Source organism: Tupaia chinensis, unplaced genomic scaffold (genome assembly GCF_000334495.1).
Source record: "Tupaia chinensis unplaced genomic scaffold, TupChi_1.0 Scaffold000316_1, whole genome shotgun sequence".
Lineage (NCBI taxonomy): Eukaryota > Metazoa > Chordata > Mammalia > Scandentia > Tupaiidae > Tupaia > Tupaia belangeri.
The window spans coordinates 3,792,321-3,806,417 of NW_006159809.1; the positions used below are offsets into that span (position 1 = coordinate 3,792,321).

Consider the following 14,097-nt stretch of genomic DNA (forward strand, 5'->3'; position numbering starts at 1 on the left):
GATGTGGAAGAAAAAAAAAAACTTAAAAAAAAAAAAAAAAAAAAAAAAAAGAATTTGAGGCCAGCAGGTGGTGTGGTGGTGAAGGTGCTGGAACCCACATGGCTGGTTGTGCGGTTTGAGTCCCAACCCTGGCAACTTGAAAAACACACTAGGTGCCTGTGCATGTGGGCCTGAGCTCCTGAGAGGAGAATGGAGATGGGGTTGCAGTGTGGCCGTCTTTCACTTGGGAGGGGGGGGTGCTTTTTCACTTTTCCTCTCTCTCTCTCTCTCTCGTAAACTCATGTGCCCTATGGCCAAAAAAAAAAAAAAATTAAAAATAATTCACCCCTGTGTCTATCAAATTCTGGCTCTCTCAACATGTTTGTAGAAATGTCTTTGCACACCTGTTTGATTATTTCTTTAGACCACAGTAGTAGAAGTGGGTGCATTCGACCAACAAATATATATATATATATATAAAAGCATGCCCAGATGCCACTATATAAACTTGTGTTGTTTTATATCTTAAAAGGGCATGATAATGGGTGTCTCCCCACACGAAGGCTAACACTGACCGGTTTCCCTCCTAGCTAACAGAAGGGGTGTGGTCTACAGCTGCTATCCTAATCAGCAGTGGTCGTTCACAATGTGCCACTGTGGTCCAGCCGTACCCTTCTGGTTAGAGCAGCCCGATCCCACATAGCCAACTGCTGTTTCAATCAACCGCGGCTTGGGAAACACCTGGGCAGGTGTGGAGCCCCCACTCCTGACAGGATGGAAGAATGGAGAAGTGATTCTGATGTGATCGTGTCCCGTTAGGAGGTACTTTCTCCTTGGGTTACGTTCTCTCCCTTCCTCTTTGTGGCCAGAGCACTCATCTTCCCGCAGTTGAGGAAAACAAAAAAAAAAGCTCGGATGTCCTCCCGGTCCTCTGCACTGCCTAGCCACGGCCGGCAGGGGGCGCTCGCCAAGACGTACCTCTCTCGCGGTCCTAATCGGCTTCCCAGGCACAGTGCGCCTGCGCAAACCCCGCCCCAGGTGTCCAGCTCTGTGCCTGATCGATGTCTTCGCCGCGCTCGGGGCGCAGTTCTCAGCCCGGGTGGGACTGTGGGACACAGTAGCCTATTCCTCGGGCCCAGAGCGCCTCTGGCTCTCAGGGACCAGGGCATCTGGGACAGTCCTGGAAGGGTCGGGCGTCGCGTCGGGCAGCCCAGGAGGGCGGGGCAGGCGAGGCCGGCGGGGCGGGCCCGCAGGGTCTTGGGCATTGGTCGCCGGTGGGGCCGAAGGCGGGCGCGGAGCCCCTGAGCCGACAGGTACGGAGGCGGCCCCCCCGCTAACCAAGGTGGGTGCCCGCCGAGTCCCAGGACTCCGCCCGAGTGCTGGACCGCCGGCTTCTCCGACCCACCTGAGCTCTCAGCCTGGCCGTGTGCCCCGGGGTCAGAGCGCGCCTCAGAGTTCCTCCAGAACCGCGAGGGTTCCCCTCCTTTCCTGGGAGCGTCCTAGGCGTCCCGGAACCCGTACCCACGACAGGTTTCCCTGGGGCACATGGTTGAGAAATCTGTGTCAAACAAACACACGCGAATCAGGGGACCCTGCGTGGGGGTCTGGATCTAGATATGGTGTGTGTGCGCGCTTCCACCCTGGGGTCCGCCCTAGCCACGGGATGACCCTTGAGAAGTCATCCTGTGCATCCCTCTGATCTTTGGGGAGAACCACAGCTACATCACACAGATGAAGAGCGCTGCCGTTTTTCCAGGGGCAGAGGTTCAGAACTTACCTTTGTTCATCACAGTCAGGAGAGCCTGGATCCATGCTGTCCGCTCGCTCCTCTGGTTTACGTAAGGGAGTGAGAGTTGCAGAGCTGTGAGAGAGTTTGCCATTTTTCACTTGATGGACTGCAAAATCCAAGCTACTGGATATGAAAAGAAATAATAACTATTAAAAAGGCATTTCATATTCAAATATGTTCAGAATATTGGTTCTTAAAATTTTCTCTACTACGGAATATTTCACAGCTTTCAATATACTAATGATATTTACCATGAACCAGGGCTATGGTATAGTTTCCCAACTTTTACTGGGAAACACTGCTTTTTCTTCTGGGAACAGTTTGGGAAATGCAGTTCCAGAATTGGAAATTCAAGGTCTAAGGAGCAGGTAGGGCAGTACTTTGAACTGTAATGGTGCATACATGGAGTGGGGTCTTGTTAAAATTCAGATCGGATTGGTTCTGCATTTGTCACAAGTTCCCAGGTGTTGCTAAGGCTGGTGTCCGTGGACCACATACTGAGTAGCAAGGGTGTAGCTCACTGGAGTGGGAGTTAGAGACCAGGTTCTACTCCTAGCTCTCTCCAACAAACTGTGCTTCCTGCCTGGGTGAGTCACTTCATCTGTCTAGGCTTGTACAATGGGAATCTGGACTAGAAGATTTCTAAGGTTCTGTTTAGATCTAAAATGTTGTGATTCTAGTCCAGTTACTCTCGTGACAGTTAAATTCCATCTAAAATACTCCTACCAGTTTGGTAAATTTTGCAATTTGGTTAGAACATTTCTAGTAGTAGGAAATTATGCATAAGACATCCCATATCATTCTTGGATAACTCAATAAGGAAGATCTTCATGTCGTTGGAATACATCTCTGCACCTTTCATTCTGCTGGGCCTAGGTTCTCTCAGAATCCAGCAGAAAATGGTATAATACATCTTCATAAAGTAGACTCAGAAAATACTAGGTGACAGCTCTTCCTATTACATTGTCTCCAGACAGAATTGTCCTTAGTTCTTCTACCATGTTTATGACATCCTTTTCCTAAGTTTCTCTCTGTTCCGGGTGAAGTGTAGTGGGGCGTTAGCTGACACTGAAGGATGGGTGTGGCTTGTGAGACTAGGGAAAGTGTCCTGAGCATCTGACAGTGGTGCAGAGATGAGACTGCACATTTCCGATCCAAAATTATTGATTAAAGAAACGAGATACAGTGAAAGATGTTGAGCAGCCAAGTATAGGGACAAAGCCATGTTTCAGAGGATGTGTTTGTCTTACTGTGCTGTATAACGTGGTCGGAAGTGGGGAAGACGAGATGCAGGGAGCCAGAAGGGCTTCACATACCACTGATAGAGGACTTAGGCTGGTGATAATAACAATGCCTCATATTTGTGTATAACAGATTACAGAATTTTTCACCAGCACAATCTCATTTGATGTAATAATCCTGTGAGGTAGGCAGAGCCACTGTTATCTTGTGTGTGTGTGTGTGTTTTTCCAGGCTTCACACAGTTATATTTATTATGGTATCTGATATAATTCTCATACTATGCTGCTTAAATTATAATTGTAATCGTAAAGATTACTCAAGGTATTTTGTGTGCTACTTTAAATCGTACTTTGGTACACGATCTTGAGTCTTCTCAACACATTTTACAGCCTCTGCTGGTTGATTCTTTGCTTCTTGCAGCTGTAGTCTCAGCTGAGAGGCTGAGGCAGGAGGGTGGGGACAGAAAACTCTTGTCTCTCTTTGTAGCTGACATAATCCTTGTTCTTTACACTCCTGTTTTCCACTGTATTTATTCAGTTTATACTGTTTAGTAATCATACCTTTCTTATGACACTGTGTGTACTGTTACCTTGTTTTATGGGTGAGGCATCCAAGAGTGATTTGTCTTCATTTTCTTTTTTTTGGAGAGGTTTTTGCTATAGGGCCTGTGCGCTCGCCAGAAAGAGAGCAACAGACAAAAAAAGAGAAATCACCCCCTAGGTGTAATGGCCACACCACAATCCCTTCTCCATTCTTTTCTTTCAATCTTGGGCACGCACGCACATGTGCCCAGCGTGAGTTTAAGTCACTGGGTCCAGGACTCAAACCATGGCCGACTACATGGGAGTCCAGTGACATAGCCAACTGCTGGTCCCAATCTGCCTTAATTTTCTTCTTTTTTTAATTTTTAAAAAATTTTTGCCAAGGAGTGTTTGCACTCATCAGAGACAGAAGGAAAAAGCAACCCCCCCCCCCAATTTGGCAAAGTCATGCCACAGGTGCCTTCTGTTTTATTTCCCCTTTATTTCAGGATTTTGGGTACCTATGTACATGCACCCAGTGTGTTTTTCAAGCCACCAGTTCTGGGACTCAAACTGCACAGTTGGCCATGTGGGATCTGGTTTCCTTAACCACCAGGCCATAGACCAGCCCTGCCTTAATTTTCAAAGCTGTTCAATGGCAGCTCAGAGTAATTACTGTAGTGATAGAGGGGAGAGGAAGGATGGAGGAAGTCATACTCAGGCAGAATTGATAAGTTGGTCCTGACTGAGTATCAGAGTACAAAGGTGAAGAAGTTGTTAGGGAGGAGTCAGAATAGTTGGGAGAATCATAATACACCCACAGCTGCTGTTCTGGGTCTGCTGCCAGCTCTATCACTGCTGGTGCTGCCTGGACTCACAGGTTGGGAAAGATTATAATAGATGGTTCTTGGGTACACGGCTAGTAGGTGGTACTTGGGGGACTTGGACTATCTTTGCCATACCAGAGAAAATAGGAACTGGGTTCCCAGTGTCCCCTGAAGAGGTAGGAGCTGGGAGAGTGCCTGATTCAGTTTCTCTTAGGGTCCTTGTCTTCCTGGAGACCCTGACTTTAGCTTTACATAATTTTTCTTTTGAAATTCAGGCTGATGCCAGTTGAACTTGGGTAATGGACAGAATAGGTATCCAGTCTGACCACCCCAAGTTCCTTTACGCCTAAGATGTAAAGAGCACACGAGCCCTTGTTGCCCCCAAGGACTCATTAAGTCTGTTTCCCAGGGCAAGCAGGTGGCGTGGTGGATAAGGGTACTGGACTCCCACATGGCTGACCGCAGTTCGAGTCTCAGACATAGTGACTTGCTTTCTCTCTCTTTCTCTCCCTCTCTGGTCAAATTAAAATAAATAAATAAATGGATAAATACAGTTAAATAAAATAATTCTTTTTTTTAAAAAAAAAAATTCCCAGATCTGCACTTCACCAGGTGCTACTCTGTGTTTCTTTTCACTTGGAAACATGTAAGATTGAGAGTAGTGTCATGGGCCAGCCAGTGGCATGGTGAGTGAGACTGCTGGATCCCACATAGCTGACTTCAAGGTTCAAGTCACAGACCTGGTAGCTTGAAAAACACGCTGGGTGTATGAGCATACATGCCCAAAATCCCGAGAGGAGAATGAAGAAAGAATCGTTGTGTGACCATACTCCCTGAGGAGGGTGTGCTTTCTCACGTTCTGTCTCTGTGGCAAGCACATGTGCCCTATAGCAAAAACTTAAAAAATTGAGTTAGTGTCACTACCAAATTTTATAGGATTTGGGGCTGTCCCTGTGTTTTTCATTTCTTTGTCTCCTGTCTGAAGTGCAAAGAGCCCCATCTACCGGCATGTGTTTGTGTGTATGTGGCTGTTTTCTCCACAGTGGCGGTGGTCTTTAAGGGTGGAGCTCCTCTCTGAGAAAGCTGTCAGAGCGAGCTTGTGTCCCAAGAGCAGGTGTTGAACAGGCATCTCCATCCGATATTGTGTGCCTTCACTGAGTTCAGTGCTTAGACAGGGATGGATAAAATTCTCTGTCCTGGAGGAATTCATGGTAGAATGAGGGAGACAATATTTTAAGTGAAATGTGGAAGCCGGCTCTGTAGCCTGGTATTAAGGCAGTTGAATTCCACATGGCTGACTCTGCGGTTTGAGTGTCATTTGTAGCAGCTTGAGAGATACGCTGGTTGCTGGTCGCAGGTGTATGCATGCCCTAAATCCCAACAGGATGAAGAAATGGAGAAGACGGGATTGTGATTGTGACTATCTCCTCCCCGGGGTGTGTGTGTGTGTGTGTGTGTGTGTGTGCGCTTTTTCTCTCTTTCCTTCTTTCTCTGTCTCTGTCAGGGGAGAGCATTTGCCCTCTGGTGAAGATTTTTTTTTTTTTTTTGGAGAGATTTTCACTGTAGGGCGCGTGCGCTCGCCAGACAGACAGAGAGAGACATAGAGACAGAAAGCGAGAAATCACCCCCCGGGGGGATGGTCACGCCACAATCCCTTCTCCTCCATTCTCCTCTCGGGATCTTGGGCATGCACGCACACGCGCCCGGCGTGAGTTTTAAGCCACCGGGTCCGGGACACGAACCGCGGTCGACTACGTGGGAGTCCAGCTACGTAGCCATTACGCTAACTGCTGGTTCCCCTGGTGAAGTTTTTTAAAAAAGGAGACAACGTGTGTCGTAATGGAGATATGCCCAAAGGCCTGTGTGCAGTAGAGAAGGAATACTAGCTCTGTGTGGAGACTTTCTGGAAAGAAGTAGCAACTGAGACTTGAATGATGAGGAGGGAGACTGGTCCTGAGTACATTTGCAGCATTTGCAGACTCAGAGGGAAAGGTAAACCGATCCCAGTGGCTGGAATATTAGAGAACGTTGGGCTCAAAGGGGAGTTGATTGATGAGACTGGATTCTTTTTTTTAAGTTTTACTAGATGGGATTTGGCAGAGAGAGACAGAGATAGAAAGAAAGTGAAAAAGCACCCGTCATGCGGAATGGTCCTGCTGCAGTCCCTTCTCCATTCTCTTCTCGGGCTTTTGGGTATGCATGCACACACACCTGGCATGTTTCTCAAGCCACCAGGTCCTGGCCTCAAGCTATGCAGTCGGCCATAGAGATCCAGTTGCCCTAGCCACCACACCCTGGGCTGGCCCATTAAGACTGGATTCTTAATGAGGCCAGGTTTTTCTTTAATGGCTCAAAGTGCTGTGCTAAGAAAATTCTCTTTTTTTTTTTTTAAAGTTTTTTTTTTTCTGTAGAGTGCTTGTGCTCACTGAAGAGAAAGAGAGACAGTAAGAGGGAAAGTGAAAAATCACCTCCCCCCCAGGGGGGATGGCTATGCCCAAATCCCTTCTCCATTCTCCTCTTGGGATCTTGGGCACACACACACACATGCACATGTGCCCAGTATGATTTTCAAGCCACCAGGTCTGGGACTTAAACAGTGGTCAGCCATGTGAGAGTCCAGCATCCTAACCACCATACCACCTGCTGGTCTAAGAAGAGTCCATGTTATAGACAGGGAAGCCACTGGAGACTTTTAGGCAGGGCAGTAACATGATTGTATTTTGGGAAGCTAACTGTGGAAATAGCCTGAACAGAGAGACCTGGATCAGGGACATCATGAGATTCTCATAATAACATAGGCATGGTTTATGTCTGAGCTTACAGTTCAGTCAGTGGGGGGTGGGAGGGAACCAGTAGGTGGTGTGGTGGTTAAGGCGCTGAACACTCCCACATGGCCAACCACAGTTCAAGTTTTGGACCTGGTTGCCTGCTTTCTCGCTTTCTCTCTCTGTCTCTCTCTGTGTGTGTCTCTCTCTCTCTGGTCAAGTTAAAATAAATGAATGAATAAATAAAATTAAATAATTCTTTAAAAAGAAAAGAATTTAGTCAGAGGGGAGAAAAAAGTGGGATGACTCCAAGGGAGATTGTAGAGACAGAATTAACCTGACGTAATGACTAATTGGTTGTTGAGAACAAGAGAGACGGAGCCGCTGAGGGTGACTCAGTTTTCTATTTTGGGTGTTGGCAGTGCCAAAAGCAGAGGGAATACAGGAAATACATGTCTCTGGGGGAAAGATACCAGGTGCATGTTGAGCTTAAGAGGTCACTCTACTGCGCTTGGGTGGGGATGTGGATCCAAGGTTCGGCAGAGAGTCTGCCTGGGGACGGTGGGTGTAGGTGGTAGTTGACCTTGTGGGAATGGAGGAGCTCTCCCAGCCATGCTCGTAGGCTGGTAATGACAGATGAGAGGAGAGGGATCTTTCCTTCTCTACCTTCAAGCAGTACTTTGGACATATATCCATTACAATACACATTTCTTTAAAAAATAAAAATTTGCCAGAGGGCAAGTGTGCTCACCTGAAGAGAGAGAGAGAGAGAAGGATGGGAGAAAGTGTCTCCGATGGGGAGTGGTGTGCCGGGTAAGAGGCAGTGTTGTCTAGGAAGCCAGGAAAGATCAGTAGTCTCGATTGCTACAAATAGGAAGAGAGGTTGGGCAGTTAGGGGGAGTGGTCACCAGAGCACTTTTGCTTCCAAGTGTGAGCAGCTGCAGTGGAGTAGGGCCGTCACATTGCAGTGGATCGAGGCGTAGATGGAAGTGAGTTGGGAGGATGTACTCACTCTGAGTAGCGTGGTAGGGCAGGGGCACAGAGATCGGGGCAGCTCATGGAGGAGAGAGCAGGAACTAGAGCCAGTTTTTCCTAGAAGAGTCCTGAGTGAGTTTTTGACGATGTGTAAGAGCCAGCAAAGAGGGTGCAATTGAAGACACAGAGAAAGCATGATGGCTAAGGGGTTGGCCTTGAAAAGAAGGGGACACTACTTCCTTTGAAGAGGAATAATGGGAGAACGGGAGGAATTTAGGAAGAAAGAGGCAATTACGATGTAGGTATATCTACCTTCACAAAGGATTTCTTTCCTCATCGACTCAGTTTTCTTTCCCCACAAGATTACCCGCTGGTGTGGGCTTGAGCAGGAATCGGGACTTGCAAGTGGGGAAGGAATTCAGAGGAAAGAGAAAGCAGGATTGAGAGAAACTCCGGGGTCCCTAGTCCTCTCTGCATTGAACTGTACCCTGTAGGCCTCCCCTGCACATTCCTCATAATTCCTGACATTTATTGGGTGCTTCATATGAGGGACTGTTCTAAATGGTTTTCGAGTTTCCTCATGTGACTTTTACATCCATCACGTTAGAAAGGTTAGAAAGGTATTGTTACTGTCCCTATTTTAGAGAAAGGGAAATGGAGGCGTGGAGGATTGATTATGTGGGCTTAATGGGACTTGTGTTTGATCACTCTCTTACCTTTGCAGAAGAGAGATTCTTTCTCCTGAGGCATCAGAGAAAGTAGAATTTAGTCCTCACTTCACTTCTGGACCTGGAGAGGCTAGAGTCTGGGGCTGCTGAGGGGGGAGTCTTGCCATGCCAGGCAGGGCGTGATAGTGGCATGGGCGGGCAGGGCAGTGTTGCTGCCAGCTTTTTGCGACTACAGAGAACTCAGAAATTCCTGACTGACTTTCCAGCGTTCTGACTGGAGAGACAGGGGACTGATATTGATTTGTCAGGTACTGCAAGCTGAGAATATGTCACCTGAGATGGTGAATAAGAGAAGCCTTATCCACGTTCCCATCGCCCAGAAAAGGCATTTTTTTTCCTACCACTCAGTTATGAGGCTAGGCAGACCTGCAATCTTACATAATAATGTAATGATTGTTAACTTACCTCCCGTGCTTTCCCAGTCGGGGTGATAGAATTTGCAGGTGGAGTGCCTGCCTGACCTGAGTCAGGAGGATGGTGGGATGGTAGAGAGATGGGCTTACCTTTCCCTGCTGCAGCCAGGCTCTGTGTCCTTCCTCTTGAGGTTGCCATGGATACGCCTTTGCGTGGTGGCTTGAGGAGATTGATTTCCATTATGATCAGACGATGACGTGCATTTAAAAAGAGACAGGACAGAACGCTCTGCTTCTGGGGAGTGGCCTGCGAGCTGCCCAAACGGCAGAGCCCAGCACAGCTGAGGTGGCTGTGGCTTTGTTGGCGGCTTTGGTTTTTGCTGAAGTTGTGAAATGGTGCATCTCTCTCGGTAGAGCGCAGGCTCAGGGCTCCCTGTCTGCAGGGTCCTAGTGCCAGAAACCTGCTGGTTGATTCAGGGTGAGGAACCAGCAGGAACTTCAGACAGGAGGTGGGACTCCTGTGAGCACCAGAAGGGTTGCAGTTCTTGAGTGCAGGGCTGAGCGCCTCCTGCCTTCCTGTAGAAGTTCTTTTATTGAGGATAACTGAAGTATATTTGGTAGCTTTCCTTCCTGACTGAGTGGTCTGGGCCTTTGGAGGACAGTTGGGGAGGAGTGGGCTGCAGACATTTCTGGGGACAAGTTATGAAGAGTTGAAGGAAGTTCCTTTTAGGATCTGGGCACTGTCTGTGACACCAGTAAGGCAGGTTCAGGGGTAACACATGGAAGAAAAGGCTCTGTGCTGGTCATCTGAGGCCCTGTGGGTGCTTGGAGTTCAGCCTTCCAACTTGCAGGCCCACAGCCTTCCTTCCCCACCCGGTAGGGTGATCTTTCCCCTTCCTGACTCCTGAGGGGCTAGTCCACACTTATGTCTTCTGTATTGTGCTTTCACAGACACATTTCTGCCCTGCTCTCAGACCGTGTGGGTTTCAAGCCAGCGCTATTAGGAGCGGGATCAGGGAGAGCAGACCAATGGCTTAGTCCAGCATCAAGGTGTGGTCGAGAGGAGATCAGGTTATCAAAGGATACTTGGGTGCCTGTAAAGCAGGGTAGAGGGCTAACTCCATGGCCTGGTGCATAAGACAGCTGGATCCCAAAATGGCTAAACACAAGGTTTCAGTCTTAGACCTGGTAGCCTGAGGAACCTCCTGGGCGTGTCATGTGCATATGCCCCAAATCTCGAGGGGAGCGAGACATGGAGGTGAAGGGATTTTGGTTTGACCATACCCCTCCTCATCCTGTCTGTCTCTGTCTCTGTCTGTCTCTAGTGAGCACACGGGCCCACTAATTAAAAAAAAGGGGGGGGCAGGGCAGATACAGCTCAGGCCAGGTAACAATGGCAGAAATAGAAAAGAGGTTTTTCTTTCTCACTTGTTCTTCCTTAATTCCCCTAAATCAGTGTGTTTTTCTGTTACCTTCTGAAATTTTCTGTAAGATTAGTGGTAACCTATTTACTGGACACAGAGATTTTTCCCTTCTCTCTTTCTATTTTTCTAGATATTTTAGCAGTGCTTAATATAATTGGGGAAGAAAATGGATTAGAAGTCTGACTGAGGAAATGTGGTAACTCAGGATTGTCCTACAGGACTTGCTCTGAGGCCCAGTAAAGGACCCACCTGTATATCTAGTCAGATGTGCCTCCGCCCGCCGCTGCCATTTTTTGGCCATGAGATGTGGGCAAGTCATTTGCTTTCTGAGATTCGGTTGTTCTTATTCTTTTTTTTTTTTTTTAACTTGACCATAGAGAGGGAGAAAGTGAGAAAGCAAGCCCACAGGCCTGGGACTTGTACAGTGGGAGTCCGGTGCCTTAACCCCCATGCCACCTGCCAGCCCTGGAACTCAGTTCTATCATCAGTAGGATGGATATATTGGAATCTGTTTTGGCTGCATCACAGGTTCATTTTTGTGCCTTTGTTCATAAATTTACTTCCTTATTTCTTCCATGAGAGAGAGGGAAACAGATGATACTTTCAAAGGGTCTTGATGCCACTGTCCATCCCCAGCCTTCAGCCAGCCCTGGCCTGTGGGCAAGCATGCGTACTCAAGGGTTCTGGACTTGCCCTGCTAGGATTGCCTCACAGCATTGTGTTTTGCCACTGCACCACCGTCTGGCCCCTACAGGGTCATGTTTGAAGGAGATAGTGAAATACACATGTCAGTGTAGACAGTCAACTTTGCTCCAGCGAGACCTAAGGACAGGACTTATTACTGTAATTTATGTTCATGTTTTCGGTCCTCATCCTTACATTGCTCTTGCTTTGAAAACTCCTCAGTTTATTCATTTACTCATTCATGCATTCATTCACTCACTCCTCTGTGTATCCATCCTTGTAGCATTGGAGTTCCTACTGTGCGCATGTCATCATTGATATACCGTCGCGGTGATGAAGATGACGATATCTGCAGTTTGTTGAGCACACATCCTGTGCCAGGCATTGTGCTAAATGCTTTGTTTAAATCATATTTAATCTTCACAACATCCCTTGTGAAGCGGCATTATTTCCTCCTTTTTGTAGATGACATAGCTGGGGCTCAGTTAAATATCTTGCCAGAATCACACAGGTAAGGAAATAGAAAAACCAAAACTCTGTCTCTGGAGCCCATGGAGGCCTAACTTGACCATAGAGAGGGAGAAAGTGAGAAAGCAAGCCCACAGGCCTGGGACTTGTACAGTGGGAGTCCGGTGCCTTAACCCCCATGCCACCTGCCAGCCCTGGAACTCAGTTCTATCATCAGTAGGATGGATATATTGGAATCTGTTTTGGCTGCATCACAGGTTCATTTTTGTGCCTTTGTTCATAAATTTACTTCCTTATTTCTTCCATGAGAGAGAGGGAAACAGATGATACTTTCAAAGGGTCTTGATGCCACTGTCCATCCCCAGCCTTCAGCCAGCCCTGGCCTGTGGGCAAGCATGCGTACTCAAGGGTTCTGGACTTGCCCTGCTAGGATTGCCTCACAGCATTGTGTTTTGCCACTGCACCACCGTCTGGCCCCTACAGGGTCATGTTTGAAGGAGATAGTGAAATACACATGTCAGTGTAGACAGTCAACTTTGCTCCAGCGAGACCTAAGGACAGGACTTATTACTGTAATTTATGTTCATGTTTTCGGTCCTCATCCTTACATTGCTCTTGCTTTGAAAACTCCTCAGTTTATTCATTTACTCATTCATGCATTCATTCACTCACTCCTCTGTGTATCCATCCTTGTAGCATTGGAGTTCCTACTGTGCGCATGTCATCATTGATATACCGTCGCGGTGATGAAGATGACGATATCTGCAGTTTGTTGAGCACACATCCTGTGCCAGGCATTGTGCTAAATGCTTTGTTTAAATCATATTTAATCTTCACAACATCCCTTGTGAAGCGGCATTATTTCCTCCTTTTTGTAGATGACATAGCTGGGGCTCAGTTAAATATCTTGCCAGAATCACACAGGTAAGGAAATAGAAAAACCAAAACTCTGTCTCTGGAGCCCATGGAGGCCTGTAGCCTTCTCCCTCGTGGCTGAAGGATCTGCTCAGGGCTTTTTTGGGACTCTGTCGGAATTGGCACCTTTCTTTTCTCTCCCGTGACCCTGGTTCAGACTCCTCAACCCACACTCATTGTTGCAGCAGCCTTCTTGCTGTTACCCCTGTCTGTGCCAAGTTGCTCCTGCCTCTATTCCTGCACGTGCCTCCAGTTTGATCTTCCTAAAATAGTTTTCACTATGCCAGTCTCCTGCCCGGGAGATGGGCTTCCTGTCATTGGATCAAGTCCATCTGTCTCTGCCGGATGTTGAACTCCCTGCCTATGCCTACTTACCTCCTAGTACATCTCAGTATTAATGTGTTTATTTATTCAATAAGTATTTGACTCTGTGAGCTAAGGGCGATTGGACCCTAAAGAGGAAAGTGTGAGCTCTGCTTCAGAAGTCTTTAGAGTTTGAGAAAAGAACTTACCTAGAATTCTTCACTTCAGCTCAGCTAGTTTTTGATGTTCCCTAGTCAAGCCAAATCATTTCTGTCTCTACTCATCCGCCATTCACAATTTAGAGTCTTGTAGACCTCTGCACCTTTCTGTGTGATTATCGTCATGTCCAAACATGACAACTTGGTTCTTAGCTGCCTTTCACTGGGTGCTTACTGTATATCAGAGGGTGTTGTGAATGATTCCATGGAGTATTTCAGCTAATCCTTACAACACCTCTCCGTGATAGATTCTATGATTGTTTCCACTTGATAAGTGAGGAAATTGACCAAGTTTATGTAGCAGCCAACCATCTCCAGAAGTAAACCCAGAAGAGCAGCCTGAATTTAGAACCAGTACTGTCTATTATGGTACAACAAAATGATGCTTTTCGAAGATACTCTGGTGAGCACGTATGTCCAAGCTGCAAGGATCCGTACGGTCCTGCCTACCTGTGTAATGGCATATAGGCAAGGAAAGAGACAACATAGAGATTTTGCTGGGGGGGAGGGAGAAAGATGGTTTCCTGACAGGATTAAAGTTGTAAAGAGGTGTTTGGGCTGTTAGCATATTTCTGGATGTTGGCTATCATTCTGCCATTGGGCTGTCTGGCCTCCCTTAGAGGGGGATGTGGGAGAAGTCACTGTTCTGCCAGTGAAAGCCCAGCATGAGAAAGACAGGTGTGCCTAGGCCCAAGAAGTCTAAGATTCCCATGGTGCCCAGTGGAGCCACAGGTCAGACCCCAAGCCAGACCTGGTGGTCAGCAGCGACCCTGGTCTCTTGGTTCCTAGCCCGTGATGGGTGAGCAAATGTATGAGATGGTATGGTCCCATAGCCCCCTGGACACCTCTTTTTTTTTTTTTTTTTTTTGGGGGGGTTTTCGCTATAGGGTGTGTGTGCTCGCCAGA

The 14,097-nt window shown here is 47.4% G+C and overlaps 1 protein-coding gene and 1 long non-coding RNA gene across 2 annotated transcripts in view; one reads left to right on the forward strand and one right to left on the reverse strand.

Annotated features, from left to right (window-relative positions):
• Positions 1 to 1,177: 1,177 nt before the first annotated feature.
• The window catches only part of DCTN1 (dynactin subunit 1), a 34,585-nt gene continuing 21,665 nt past the window's right edge, over positions 1,178 to 14,097 (forward strand). Inside the window, exon 1 of the mRNA XM_006151225.3 lies at positions 1,178 to 1,292. The gene's annotated coding sequence lies outside the window, so the exon portion shown is untranslated. The remainder of the gene's footprint in view (positions 1,293 to 14,097) is intronic.
• Positions 1,338 to 10,508, reverse strand: LOC102474380 (uncharacterized). Its single transcript, XR_001370563.2, has 5 exons — positions 9,330 to 10,508; positions 7,875 to 7,987; positions 3,600 to 3,675; positions 1,757 to 1,891; positions 1,338 to 1,537 (listed from the first exon to the last, which is right to left on the reverse strand). It is a non-coding gene; the product is annotated as an uncharacterized LOC102474380 (long non-coding RNA).